Raw genomic sequence first — 15,503 nt, forward strand, 5'->3', positions numbered from 1 at the left:
CGTGGTGTAACTGAGAGTGATGCATCGTACCGGTGGGCAACTTATGACTCAGCCCGGGATGATGCACGGCCCTCCCAGCTTTAATTGCGGCTCTCGTCGGAGGAAGCCAGCCGAGACCTACTGACCTTGGTGGGGTGGCAAAAGAAATAAAAAATACGTTTTGGCATCCAGCAGCCTCTGCTTGACACTCCTGAACTATTTATATCGTAACAGTTATTTTTCAGCTGGAGGAGGAATGTTAGCAACAGAAGTCATTACCTGGGGAAGGAAGTGTGCTTTTACTTAAGCTTTATTTTTATATTTATTTAGTTTGGAGTAGAATGAGTTGTTAACCATCCTGTTTTGAGGATTGTTGAGGCCCCCCAAAAGGATTTGTCAAATGAAGAATAATCAAAGCAATTCCAAGAACTATTCAGAAGTTGTAAAAACAAACAGGAGTGTAAAAACAATAATGAAACATTTTAAGCTACTGCTTTCTTCAAGCCAAGCCTTCCGGCGACGTTTGTGTGTGCGAGAGCGAGAGAGAGCAAAAGCTTCAAAGACTTCAAATCAATCTCCTTAATTAATAATGCAAGGTGCTTGTCTTATCCATTAACTCCAGTTGGCCGTAATAACTTCAAATTGGGCTGGAGAATCTCAACTTTAAATCACGGTGTAATAGAAGTGAGCCCGAGAAGGGCGGGGGGGGACATGTAGCACAATAAGTCCACATTGATTTTCTGGTCTTGCATCCCATCGGGTTGTATCAAAGCTGCACGGATCCAAACAGCGCTTCAAAAATCCCCAAGGGCATATTTAAAGTGGCGGTGTCTTATTTTAATTGCGTGTAATTTAAAGTGTCAAAGCCACCGGGAGCGTTTTACGCGTGCGTCCTGACTACTGCGTGATAACAACGACCCCACGTTACGCTAGGCGCCGCGATAACATCGTCACCTTTTGTCACCTTCCGCCGCTTTCCAATGTTCGCCGGGCCGAGCAACAAGAGGCGGCGTAATTGAAACGCCACCGTGGCGTTTTAGCAGAAAGCTTTCTGTCCGCATCGTGACACTAGAGCAAGGTAATTATGGAAACATACGGTTGTCCGACGTGTCTTTTAACCCTTTCGCTAATGGCTTTTGCCCATAGAAAAAAAGGGCAAGGGAAGGAGACTTGTGCCGTTAAGGAGACCTGTTGGCTAGAGGTATTTGGAAAACATAAAACTCAGAAGGGAGCTCTTTATTACAATTATTTAAATAGGATGTACTTTTGAAAAATTGGTTGGACGACACAGAAACGCGTCAGCGCTAAAAGCTAAGCAGAGCAGCAGTGTTGTTGGATGCACAGATGACTGGCGACTGAAAATTAATCGAGCGATAAATGAAAATACCGTCTTTCTGGAACTCGAGATTTCAGGTGAGCGGCTTTAGGAGTTTGGAAAGTGGGCTGTAATTCCGGAACCTTGGCATATTAAAAAAAAAAATCTGACAAATTAGGGGAAAAGAAAATCTTGGCATATTTAGAAAAAAAAACATGGCAAATTTGAAAAAAATCAAAAAAATGCTTTAAATTATTTTTTCATTTTAAATTATCCCCTCTGAAAATAAATGATGTTCAGCAAATGTTGTCGTAAGCTTTGCAAGACCGATGGTCCACTCTGAGGTTGCCACATAGCGTTACAGCAAATGCTAAATGGTTGTTGCTTCAAAGCCTCTTTCCATTGGCAGCGGCTTCAATTTAACTCAAGATGACCCACTTCAATTCCATTAACGTTCCTGGCTGAATGGGATAGGGGGGGGGGGCCTGTCCCCCTAATGCCAGCTCACCTCGGGCAAAAAAAAAATTTCTCCGTCTACCTCCCTCGTCTCTCTTTCTCTCTCGCTAATGGAGACCAAAATTACCCACCCCAGTCCATGCAAAACATGCCGAGAGCCCTGAGGTAAATCACAGTGTGACCCGGCCAACTGGAGCTTTTGTTCCATTTGCTCTCGTGGCTGTTGGCAAACATACCGCCGCCGCTGCTGCTGCGACGACACAAACTGAAAGGCGAACGGCGAGGCTCCGTAGCACATGTCGGCTGCCCAGAAGCAGTCGTGCAAAAGAGCCTTCGTGCCAATTTAGTAAAGTAGCAACTGTCAAACGATGTGATGACGACATATGTTGGATTTTTTAAGAAAAATGCGTCTTTGACGGGTCAGATTTTCCATCCATCACTGGCGGCTGCTAATTGAGACAGGAAGAACAAGGCATCGACTGTTCTTCCTCGCCGCTAAATGCCGATTAGACGCCGGGGACCATCTGGTCCGTCATCGGCAGCCAGTTGTTCCGTTGGCGCCGATCTGCCTAGCATCACCGCCGGTGCGACTTTGTTTTTGTGACGTGCGGAAACCAGGGGGGGGGGGGATTGATTTCCTCTCCTGCATCCCGGCAAATATTTCTGACAATGACATATGGCAGAGAGAAGTACGCGGCAGCAAGCTGCCAATCCTCCAACCCGGACTGTTGACGCTTGATCGTTTCGAGCAGCGTGCGCGTTTAGTCGAGTTCCGTCTGGGGAGCCGCTTCAGGCACGACGGGACGACGTGGCGGCTCCTTGTCTCAGTATTTGAGGTGGTGACCAGAAGAAAAAAAAAGACTTTTGTGACACAACACTCACTAATATGTTCTGTCATTCCCCTAACGCATCTTTGAGAACGTTTCTTTGGCCCCTTCAGCCGTTGGAATTTTGGGGGAGCTAGCTGACATTCCGTGTTTGCTGGCGGTGGAGTTCCTGTCTGCGTTGTGGCAGCTCGGCTGATAGGCAGCCCTGTGGACTGGCAGGCTTTTTAAATTGCTCCCGGGTTGACGGCTGGCTGTCAGAAGGGGCAATTTATAGAGAATTTCCAAAGGGGCGAGGTAAGGGACTTTGACCCCAAAAAGACATCTCTCTAATCTGGATCAAATTAAGGCAAATACTCAGATTGTATTGCAATGGGAATTGGAAGGAAGGCAGCACATCATTTTGGATTTCCCAGCATTCCTCCACATTCAATCCACCGCACCAGATACCGACAAATGAACCATGCTATCAGTTTGAACCTGTGGGGCGCGACCCTAACAGCATCTCGGCATTGTGACCGATTCCTTCTCGCTAGCTAACATGGCCACACTAGCGTCAGACGACGTTTTCAGAATCTCGGTTCTCTCCCTTTGGGGATTTAATTTCGCTGTCAATCTAAAAGCTGTTAAACTTCTCAAACAAAGTAAGAGTGCCAGAATGGCCAACCAACTCGAATAAAACACCTTCATCGATCGTCGCCTCCTTGCATATGTCTCACCGTGTTAACAAACAGCAACAGTTTTCTCTTCCGCAATCGGCTCCATGCTCGGATTCAACAAGTTATTACCCGTTGTACCTACCGAGTTGCTAAATTGGCTTTGCGTAATCCTCCTAAACTCCACGCTATTAGTCCCACGGGGTAGCAGTGGCTTTATTCAAGGCCGTTTATGAGCCATAAATCTATGTAGGGCAGTAGAACCACAGACAGGTGCCTCCCTTATGACCCGCTGATAAGTACGGCGCAGTCGTTAATCATTTACGCTGCTCCTTGACCAACCAGGATACAGTTGTTGTGGATCAGACCAATAGGGCCTACCAATTAACTTCTGCTCTCCCCCCTTTGCAACGCACGGTGAAAAATCAGATTGGGAAATGTCACGTCGCGCAGATAAGCCGACGACTCGACTCGCAGACCTATTTCCAGTCGGCGGTAATTACAAGGCGATGATTTTGGAATTGTAAAGGATTTGTCACGTCCGAGCAAATGGCGGCGAGCGTTCGTTGCGTACGTTGATAAGACGTGGCACCCGTAAGCCAGTGACAAGAGTCGCTAGCGATTATGTGAAAAGGCAGCAACGCTGTACAACCGTCGTCTCAGCAATTCCGCGATACGGCTTGCATATGAAGTAGGAATAAATACACTCCCCCCCCCCCCCTCATCTTTTTGACGGCAGCTATTCAGATGCTTAGCCCCCTCGCACCGCGCCGCCTGCCAGAATCAATTGCGCTGGCGACCATTGCTAAGCATGAATTTTTATCTCCCACCTGGAAAACAAGGGAAGCGGTGCGTGGAAGAGATGCCGGCCATCAATCACATGATTAATTCTCTCTCGATGCTTTTGAAAGAGAACTTGGCATTCATCTAAAGACCTTGAACGGTGATGTGCTAACCTCCCCGACGCTCAATCTTTAACCTTTTCACTGGCACCCTAGAAAAGGGACTAAGGACCTACTTCGAGTTATTGGTTGAAGAACGTTTCAGCCCACGACCCTGTCGAGTGTAATCAGCGCATAATAAATGTTTGCCCTTTACACCGTATAACTGTGATTACGATGCTTTCGCAATGCCCAAACATGCTGTTATTGCCGATGTTAATGGCCTTTTGTTGTCATCCCGCAGCTTGTGAACTCCTGGAAAGTCTGCCTGAGTGCTGAAAGGTAAGCACTGTTTTTTCTTAGTGTGCTGACACAATCGAAAGCTGCGCCCGTGGTAGGAGTTGCACAACTTTGGATTCACACTCACCTGGCCAACTGCACCCATGCAAATGTAGGAAAATGTAGGGATGTTGAGATGCTAATGTTCCCCTAGATTTGTTTGCCTTGAAGCTCTATGGACTTGGCTTGCATAGTACTAAATACTGGTACGAAATACAACTCACACTTAAAATTTAATATATGAATTAAACAAATATAAACACTTGACAGTATAGCTAAGCACCAAAATGTTCAACTAAACCATGTTAATGATAACAGTATCGTTTTAGTATACCGGTGTACTTTATGTATCAAAATAGAGTGTGGTTTGTGACGTATAAATATTGTTAAAAAGTTTAGTAATGGCGTTGATTGAATTGTTATATTTTTTTCTCTGATACATTTGCAGTCAATTGAATCTTATATTAGTTTTAGTACAGAAAATCCTACTAAATGGTCTCACAAGAAAATAATAGCGGCACTATTCTTTTATGTGGTTTACATGTAAAGACAAAGAATATTTGCAATGCTGAGAAAGGTCCAAACTTTTGCGATGGCTGCGAGTGTTTTTTGACAGTTTCCGAGATGAACCATCAAATCAGTGGAGCGACGTTTTCCGCCCGGTAACACCAAAACAAAAAGGCGGTGAATGCAAACAGACTGCTATTTCTCAGCCTGTCTGTTTCCCTCTGCTTCAGTGAAATTCAATCCACATTTATACACTGTCTGGGGATTGCTACGATATGCTATCGCTAGCGACTCATGTCTGTATTTGTTGTAATGTTCATTTAAATGCCCATTTGTGGCTAACGTCGTGGATTTGAGTTCGTAACAGTGAGGGAAAAATTAGGGCAAGGCCTTGGACATGACGTAGTGTGTTAGTCAGCCGTGCTTTCATTTTTTTAAAGTCACTCACTTCATTGTTGTTGCAAAGAAAGTTGAAAGTTACAAAATATGGAATAAAATATACCGTATTTTCCGCAGTATAAGGCGCACCTAAAAACCTCCAATTTTCTCAAAAGCCGACAGTGCGCCTTATATATGGACCGATATTGAGCCACTACAGCAGGCGTGTCCAAAGTCCGGCCCGCAGGCCAAATGTATATATCGTATATATGGACAAAGTTTTAAAATGGGCCATTCATTGAAGGTGCGCCTTACCATCCGGTGCGCCTTATGTATGGACAAAGTTTTCAAATGGGCCATTCATTGAAGGTGCGCCTTATAATGTGGTGCGCCTTATAGTGCAGAAAATACAGTAGTTTTGATCATTGACCTTAGACAACCACCATGTCTGGAGCCTTTTATGATATGTTGTGATTGACCAACTGGTCATAAAGTCTTAAATGGATTATTTTGCTCACCACTGGTCTTGGCTGGAGTCAATTGTTGCTATGTGACTCTAAAAAAAAAAGAATTGTTGCAGCAACCTGAGGGTGGATGAAAGTGTCTTTGAGGATTGGTCGCCTACGTGAGGAGAAAATTGTGGCCTTTGCCGCGCTTCCTCCTTTTCCAGCCGCCACTCTCCGCTATCTCTCGTTGACCGGCTCTGCCGTTTCCTCTGTTGCTGCCAATCTTTGCTGCACAGCCCAGTTTTTTTTTTTTTTTCCCCCAACCCCCCCGTCACACACACGTGCCTGTGCTCACCTGTATGCTCATTTAAGCCTGGGAATGGCTAATGGTGGCTACTGTCGGCTCACGTCAAGTTGACTGCGTGCGCTCGGCATGATGGGGCTCAGGTGTGCGCCCGGAGCCGTTCTTCGGGGGAACTTCAGTCTCACCACATGGCACCTCGGCAGCACAGCTCCCGTGCTTCTGTTCAGGCGTCACGCATAGTTAGCGTGAGGGAAACAAGAGGAAAAAGCTCTAGGACCGAACCCTGAACTTTTTCTTTCAGGGTTAGGCGGGTGTCGGTCGGGCTATCACTGTAAAAAAAAGTATTTGGAATATTGCGTTTTATTTACAATACGTCCAATTTCTGTTTTAATTGGAAGGGCTTGCCAGCCAACACTCGGAGCGAACACGCCCGGGGTATGTCCACGTTGTTTTGTAATCTGAATTCTAATGCAGGAAAGCAGTCAGGTCTACAAGCAGATAGATTTTGTGCTATTTGCTCCATGCAACACGAGTTGGCTTTGTTTTGATGTTCCATATTGCGCACAAATGGCAATTTAACTGACTCCTGCTCGAGTTAATTTACCTACTGAACAACACAGCAATTTTTTAGATTTCTGAGTATGCTGAGAATCAAATATCGAATCCTTTCGTTGCACCAAATTGCACAGAGTTTAATTTTGCTGAATAAGACATAAAATAGTGAAGAATACACGGTTCTTTTCCGGGACCCAAACTTCCTAAACGTACTTAAAATGAAACATCAATAAAAAGCTAGTTGTATATTAGCAAACAAACACACAAACAAACACACAAACAAACAAACAAACAAACAAACAATAAATAAATAAATAAATAAATAAATAAATAAATAAATAAATAAATAAATAAATAAATAAATAAATAAATAAAAGCTAATTGTACATTAGCCAATAAATAAAGGATAATTAAATATTCTCTAATAAAATGTAATATATATTCATACTATATATATTTTTTATGAGTTATATATTATACCTAGTATATATTACAAGTTATATAAAATAAATTATATATAAGTTATATAAAATAAATTATATATAATACGTAATATAATATATGATTCTTACAATTAATTTAGGGGGGGAGCGACCATTATATTCAGTAGAGTATTTCCGACGCTCCACCGGCGACGACACGTCATTAGTACAACAAGAGGACAAACGCGACCCTGTCGCTTGTCACTGGATGACGTGAGAAGAGTCTGTCTTATTCTCTTCCCAGCAACTGGAAAGAAGAAGGCGACGAGGCCACAGCTGGACGAGCCGTCAAGGCTCTCTGCCACTGACAGTATTTTGGCAAGCGCTCCTGCTTTCATGACATGAAGCTCGGTAATAATCGCTCCCGGGGGGGTCGTCAACAATGTCTTCGTCACCATGTGACGACGTGACGGAGTTTTCCGTTGGTTTCTGTCTGATGGCTGATTCAGTCCTAAAGCAACCATAGTCGCCCGTTCTGGACTTTGGTGACTAAGGTCTCTTAAAATGTCCACCGCAAGCTTTGCTCTCGACTCGATTGTTATCTTAATCCACCCACCGTGCTCTCCTCTAGTTCTCAACACGATACCTGATTTTTTTTTAAGAAAATGAATCTTATCAGTTGCCCCATCGCAGGCTAAATCTCCTTCCAAAGCATGCAGTCTTTCTCCTCTTGCCTTGATCCCCTTTTCAAAAGGCCAGTAATTAAAAGTCGTCTTAAAGTCGACTTGCTACAGCTCGGCCCAAAACCTCGGCCGGGTTATCGGCGTTTCAAGCAATCTCTCCTGCAACTTCCCCTCGAGCGGCGGGAAGCTTGATGCATTTCTACGCATCTCGAGGTGAAGGCAAAGCTCGACCATGGCGGACAAAAGACCTTTGGCATGCTCAACTATAATGCCAAACAGTGGTTGAGTTCTCAAATCTGCACGTAAAAGAAACAGAAAGAAAGCTCACCTCAGATATTCTGTATGTGAGATCTATAAATATTGATTGCAATCATTAGTAATAGACTGAAAACAACTTAAAAGTATGATTGGTGTTTTTTCCTGCTAATAAGTCTAATTGACCCAATAACATGATTTCAGTTCTTAGAGAATGAACATATGCCAAATTAAATTCAATTTGCTTTCTAATCAAAATGAAACAGCAAGTCGAAAATTGTGATCAATAGAATTCCTCCCCAGTAGGGGGCAGTAATTAACTTCACAAGCCAATTAAATTGTTTCCATGTAATCTGAAAATGCAAACACGTGATTAAGCCACGAGGCGCTAGCTAGCTACATACATCTAATTTGGTCCCAAACGATAGCAAATCCAATGTTTGCTAACGGACTTCGCAAATATGGCCGACCACACGCCTCGACATAATTTTACCAACAGATTTGCCGTGATGGAAGAGCAAGGCACTCTTTTTGTGACCCGCAAAACATGTCGAGTTGAGTCGCATGGCGCAGCGCGGCGAGCGGTGACACAAAACTAATGCCGTGTCACGCGGGCTGTCAGGAGATTAGCCGGTGGATTACACCCCGGCCATTAGATGTGCACACAGTGACAAGGCCACAAATATGGAATTGATTCGCTGCCATTTTAGGGAAATTCGAAGTGTGTTATTCATGTTCAGTCAACGCCATCATTTTGTTTTAGTTAGCGACATTTCAGGCATTGCCGCGTCACAAAGATAAAATGCTAGGTGTTCATTGCTTTCTTTTTGCAGTTTAGAAATTTTTGTACTGGCTAATTAAAGCCTTTGTCTAGTCAGCGTTATCTTTTCTTTGTGCGATAGCTTAAGACCAAATCGTAGATTCAATTGAAATAAACAGAATAACACAGGGGTGTCAAACAATTTTTTTTCGCGGGCCGCAATGTAGTCATAGCTTCTTTCGGAGGGCCATGATGAGTGTCAACCCAAATAAATGTATGAGCACCTCATTATATACAGTAAAAGCTACAAAACAAACTGACAAATAACTCGTTTTCAAATCAGACGAGTAAAAACCGGTCAAATATTTAAAAAAATATATATATATATTATTAAAAGTGAAGACAATTTGCAATTCTAGGAATGACACACGAATTTGATCCACAATTTGTCTTTGCGGGCCACGTAAAATGATGTGGCGGGCCGTATCTGGCCCCCAGGCCTTGAGTTTGACACCTGTGCAATAACTTATGGAGGTCCTAGTTTAAGGACATATTTCCAATACGGAGCCGGGCGACAATGGCGCTTCTGGAGGCTTCCAAGTGGAGTCGTCCCTCCACAGTCAGGGTTTTATTTTGACGATAATCGCCGCGGCCGCCCCTGCCGCGGAACCACTTTGCAACATGTAATGCCGCATAATTGCCTTCTTGAGTCGCCTGGTGGGGGCTTCATTCGGAGATGCTCTTTTGCCGAGCGGGAGTGGAGTGGAGGGTGTCAAGTTAACCGTGGCTAAATGGAAATGCTGATCTCCATTCAGACTGAGAATTGTGTTTAAAAGAGCCGAGATGTGTTCAAACAGAGGGGGAGAATAAACGGGGGCTTTGTGATTATTCTCCACATCTGCAAAGGGGGGGGTGCACCTGAACTCAGTGGTGCTGTGAAGGAGATGGACAACTTAGCGTACGAAACCTCACGGGATAGTTCCACTTGTCGAGATACACAAAGCAAGACTGGTAACGGAAAAAGAAAGAATGAGAGACCCTCTCGCGCTTTGATTGGTTGATTGCTAACAAACCATAAAAGCTAATTCCACACCGGCTAAGTCGCGCGGGAGCCGTTCCACCGTTTCCAACTGCCTCCCGCGCAAATGCAAGTCGAGGGGCTGCTTTAGATTCGCCGGAAAGTGGGGGAGGTGGAAAGGGGGAGCAAACTAATTTGCCTTTGCCGCTTTTACGAGCATTTAATTTGAAACAATTAAGATATTACGGCACCGCAGATTCACAACACTAGAGTGACAGCTGGGAGCCATCCCATAAACCTCAGAGCTGGCGAACGAGGCACCTTGTTTTCGCAAACACGTCATTCAAATTCTTTAGTCAGTTACCCGCTCGCTTCCTGATGGATTCAGTTGATATCTCCATTTTAATTAGAAAGTGGGAAGCAACAAACAAAAGCTCTTAATCTAGATATTAATAAATCAGAAATTAAATCCAGCGCTCCGTCCTTAAATCTGAACAATGATCGCTTGATTCTGGCACTGAAGTTCAAATTGAGTGGGAACTACTCCTAACTACGAACAATAACACAACTTTCGACCCAAATATTATAATAAATAATTAAATATTGGTACCTAACTAACCGCCGCTATCAAATAGTTCTTTCAATTATTATTATGATAGATAGTATTATTATATATAATATTGTATTACACATATACATATATTATTATTTTTTAAATATTATTATTATTTATTATTATTATTATTTAATTATTCCATCGATTAATCAATTAATAAAATACAATCTTAATTTGAATGAAGATCTATTTAAAAATAATCATCCAATCACTGTTTATTAACCAATTATTTTTAGTTGTTATTAATTAGTGAGATTTAATAAAGAAAAACGACCAAACAACAGTTAAGCAATATCACACGAGGAAATTGTTTACCAAAGTCCGAGCTGATGTTTGCTAATAAATTATTTTGGTGCAGTCTTTAGTTAAACTATGGTTCTAAACTATTACTTGATTGCAATTAATTTGTTCATCGATTTGTTGTTGATTAATCGATTAATATTTACACCTCTAGCAGTAACGCCAAACATGATTCCAACCCATATACCACGCCCCCCCCTATTTTTCAGCAACTGGAATAGAGTAACTGCGAACCACCAAGTCGATCTCAGCACGCTTGACCCCAACTTCAAGTTGCAGCTCAAAACCCCAAATCGAAATTGCGCAGGAGGAGAAGTGGGAGAACTTTTTCACACCATAAATTTGAATTTAAGATAGCCTTGTCAGCACTCGGCCATCGAGTCAACATCTCCCTACCTTCACCGATGGCGTCGAAGGGCAAAATTGATGAAGGTGCACTTGTGAAAATGTCAGTTGCGAGGGGCGGAGGTGGTATGGGAGTGGGGTGGGCGGTGGAAGACCACTGGCCCGAACGAGAGAAAGCGGCGTGTGTGCATTGGCGGGCAACGCTTGACAGATAGCGGCAGTGGCGCAAGCTCCTTTTCATGAACACTGAACTGTAAAATGGAGGCGCCGCCGCAAACAACGGCCCGTGATGAATCGCCCGCAGGGAGGGGGGGGTTTGGTCGGGCAGCGTGGACGGGTCTCGTAAATGCCCGGCAAATGATGAAGATGGAATGATATGAAGTCTGTTTTGGGAAAACACACTGGTTGTCATTTGATGGTGTATACTTAATGCTATTAGCTACGCATGCTAATCGACCCCGCCTTTACAGTCGCAGCTCCCGAAAAATGTTGTTTTAATTCGAAGCCGTTTTCTACAAGTACGCTTTTCTTATTGTCGCTTTTTATATCCAGCAATCTCAAATGATCCTTCACCCCAAGAGAGGGAATTTTAGTGAGTTATGATCAGATAGTAAAGCCAACTGGCACGGGGCCAAACCGTAAACCACCTCTTGGCTATCACGTACATAATAACACTAATCCATCTTTACAATCACTTCCATCATAAAATGGCACATTCTCTTCAGTGCTACGACTCTCGAGACCTCAAATTATGGCGAAGCTTTAATTGCGCCAGAAAGTGAGCCCGCGTGCTCAGCCGTCCATCACCTTTGACAGATTCCGAGATGAGAATTTGTCTCAGCCAAGGACCGCAGAGTTGTGCTGTTTTTTTAATTTTATTTTTATCATTATTATTTTGGCGCCAGCTGAGACATCCTCTCGCTGTTCAGGACCCTGCACTGTTTTCCGCCTGCTCTTGACTTGCTTGGCTCACAGCCATAAACAAGTCAATCTCCAGCCGCGGTCTCGACATTGCGGGATTAGATTTATCCATTTAGGAACGATTGTTATCGCGAGGCAGAGCGAGTCTGGCTCGATAGAGAAATTAATTTTACGATGGCAGGTTTACTTGATCACGATTGCGCGTGTGGCGGGGGAGGGGGAGGGTCGGGTGTTCGCCGGCTGACAACAGTTCTGACAATCTATCCCTGACGTCGCCATTTTTTTTGTTTCTGCTTCTTTAATTCTTGACTTTTGCTTTGTCTTGACCCCTCAAACTCGTCATTGTGACTTGGTGGCATTCTTTTTCAACAACTTTCCAGCTTTGTCCAAATTCATTCCAACACGTTTGTTTTTTCGTTGACCCATGCCCCAGCCCTGCACTCACACAGACTACAATTTAGTGTATTATCCCTAGTGGGTCTCAAAAGTACACAATGACTCATAACCAAGCTTAATAGGTTTGCATTATGAGGTATATCTGCAGTCCAGCAAGTTCTCAAAACTCACAATAGCTCCAGGAAGTGGTGTTTGCACAACTCGGAGAACTTTATTTCAACTAAGTTCAAGCCACATTCACCCCCTGAAGCCAGTTTCACTTGAGTGCAAGGGTAGGATTTTTTTTATTTAACATTACTAGAGCGAAATCACCTGTTCAGAATTCACGTAATTGCTTTTATGTGAAACCTATCCTCAGGTTTTCACTGGGATTTTTTTTATTTTGTGTTCTGATGCCACAAGATGGCGCCAATCCTATAAAAGTATTAATTGGTGCCAAGGAAGTATCATGTTTCAACTAAGAGACTTAATATGTTGATTGTTAGAGGAAGTTATGGAGTCTTTGGAATTTTTTTTCCCCCCACAAAATCAAATGATCTTAATTTTAATGATGAAATAGTAAGAAATTTAAAATGATTTTATGATTTTTGGATCTCATTTTGGGCTAATATTGGCAATTATTATTATTTTTTAGCGACAGGTATTTGATTACCAGCTATTTTGGACTCAGTGGTATAGGTTTTACTGTATCCTCTATTAACAATCTCATTACACGATGCAGGTGCTCCCCACTCCCACCATCTTTGTAGCTTTCATAGCTGCCGCCCCCTATTGGCTGCAGGAGGGAAGTTAGGATGAAATGCACTTTGAAAAGTGACAAACTTTGCACCATTGAACAGAATTCTCTTCATCTTCTTCTTTTGTCCATTTACTCTGTGTGCTCCTCATATCCCGTCGCATTCTTTTACCAAGGAACAAAATGGGGCTTTAGAAGAGTGCATTCCTATGGGAGAGGGGGGGGGGCATCATGAGTCTATTTTCACGCATGCACACACACCTCCATATCACTCCACAGTGAGAGCAAGAGAGAGAGAGGGAGGGAGGGAGAGCTGGAGAGGGAGGCAGCGTGACGTGCAAGCAGTACTTTCGCAAGCCACAGTCTCGCCACGTTCACGCCAATGGAGAGCGGGACATAGACGGAACCCACAAACCCCGAGATTATTCCCACTCTAAATAACACGAGACGAAGAGGAGGAGGAGGAGGAGGAAGAATAGCGGATTTGGGTTTTCTTTCCACGCTTCCCGCACGTTGTTGTTGTTGTGTCTCCTACTGGACTGTCGTTGCTGGATTTTAAAAGCATAAGAAAAAAACAATAACAACAAAAAACTGTTTGCTGAAGACGTACAAGACGAGTTTGAAAGTGATTGCAAAAATGCTGATAAGGTAAGAAGAGTGCTTGCGCGTGTGTGTCTGTGGGTGCGTGTGTGCGAGACAGCTGCGCTGCCGCAGTGATTTCAGGTGCGCTCAGCTGTCACCCGCAAAACATGCTTTGACTGACTGGCCCGCTGATGCATTTAGGGGCACCCCGTTTTTTTCCTCATAGTACCCCGCTTGCAATTTTCATTGCTGCCTTTTTTTTTTTTTTTAATTTCTCCAAAAGTATCCAAAAGGAAACAATGTCATATATTCCACTTGTAAATTTGTGAGATCGTTTTTCTTGTTGACGCTATCTACGCAATCCCATTTGTGTTTATTGACCTTTCGATAATCCGAAATGAATCATTTACAAGTTCATGGTCACGTATTTAAAGGTGAACTTTGAGTGCAAGTCGCAAGTGCGCTCTTAGAAATCGAAAACGATCCTTTCAAACTGCTTTTAAAAATGTCTTATAAAAAGCCGCGCGTTGAAGTCCCCAAATGTTTAATGTTATCGAGCGCAGCTCGTAGCTGGAGGTCAAATGCCAACTCTTAACGACTATTTTTGACAACTTGGCAATTCTCCTGAGATGTATGCGTTATTCTTAGCGTGCTATTTTAGGTTTGTCATCATTTCAAATTGACTTTAGTGGCAGCGGTCCCGAGCCGAAAGTGAGCTGTGCACTTTCGGGGCCACTAGGGGGCACTTCTTAGACGTTTGTGTTTAAGCCCAAAAAATTGTACGACGCGACCCCCCAACAACCCCCCACTCCAAAAAAAGGAAAGAAAAGTGTTTTGAAGAGCTGGTGAGCTCATATGGTGTCTGGAGAAAATGAAGCAGGAATGTTGGAACGAGGTTTTATGTCTTTCAGATGTTCTGTTTTTTAAATCTGCCGCCACACGTGGTTTATATGTTAAGCCCGCAGACGATGCAGCGGTTTCGGGAGGGGACGTGATCCTGCTAACCGCCAACATTTTTGTCACGTCGGTAAGGCACGTGATTTGTTGTCGTTAGTCACGGAAAAACAAATTCATGAATCATTCAAGACTTGGATGAGGAGCACTTTTGTGCAGCCCAGTGCAGAAAGTGAAGTCCTTAAAGAAGGAGCGCTTGGATGAGTTTGGTGGGGAAGAACCTCAACCTTGGGCTGACCTCATAAACTGCCCAATAGAAAACGTGTATGTCTATTTTTCTTTAAAAACACAATTGCTGATATCAGGCTTGCTTAATTTGTATTGAATTGCGGTCCGTTTTATTTTATGTATGCACTTGCGTTTTTAGTGTATAACGATAACATTGGCGATGCATGATTTTGACTAGACTGCAATGATTTTTATCATCTTTCTTTTGAGGAAATATTGAGATGTTTTGTGACAATGGGTGTCGTTATTTTAAACATAATTTTTCTTCATTATATTTCGTTTTATTTTATTTTATTAGGCATAATTTTAATTGTATATTTTTTGTAGGCTTTTGTAACATCAGGTCTGTGTTTTTAATAATTTATATAATTAATTTGATTATTTCAGGCAATGTGTTAAAACTTTATATACATGCTGTTCATTAGACTGGAATCACCAAAAAACAAACAAAAAAAAAACACGGAAATTGTGACAGTTTTTTATTTTGTCCGCTTATTCGATATAATTTCTTCTTCAATGTTCTTGAATACATTTACAATTCCGAAGTGCCATTATTTATTTTTTTTTTTAAATCGCTTCATGTCAGTTTGGGGTCAGCAAAATTCGTCCGCATCAAACTCATTCACCCAAACTTGTATGGCCCGATA

The 15,503-nt window shown here is 42.9% G+C and overlaps 1 protein-coding gene across 23 annotated transcripts in view; it reads left to right on the forward strand.

Moving 5' to 3' along the window:
* Positions 1–15,503, forward strand: part of LOC133155156 (receptor-type tyrosine-protein phosphatase delta-like) — a 195,112-nt gene that overhangs the window by 99,651 nt on the left and 79,958 nt on the right. For all 23 annotated transcript variants that reach the window (XM_061280227.1, XM_061280372.1, XM_061280246.1 and 20 more), the window contains exon 9: positions 4,416–4,453. The gene's annotated coding sequence lies outside the window, so the exon portion shown is untranslated. The remainder of the gene's footprint in view (positions 1–4,415; positions 4,454–15,503) is intronic.

Source organism: Syngnathus typhle, linkage group LG1 (assembly GCF_033458585.1).
Source record: "Syngnathus typhle isolate RoL2023-S1 ecotype Sweden linkage group LG1, RoL_Styp_1.0, whole genome shotgun sequence".
Lineage (NCBI taxonomy): Eukaryota > Metazoa > Chordata > Actinopteri > Syngnathiformes > Syngnathidae > Syngnathus > Syngnathus typhle.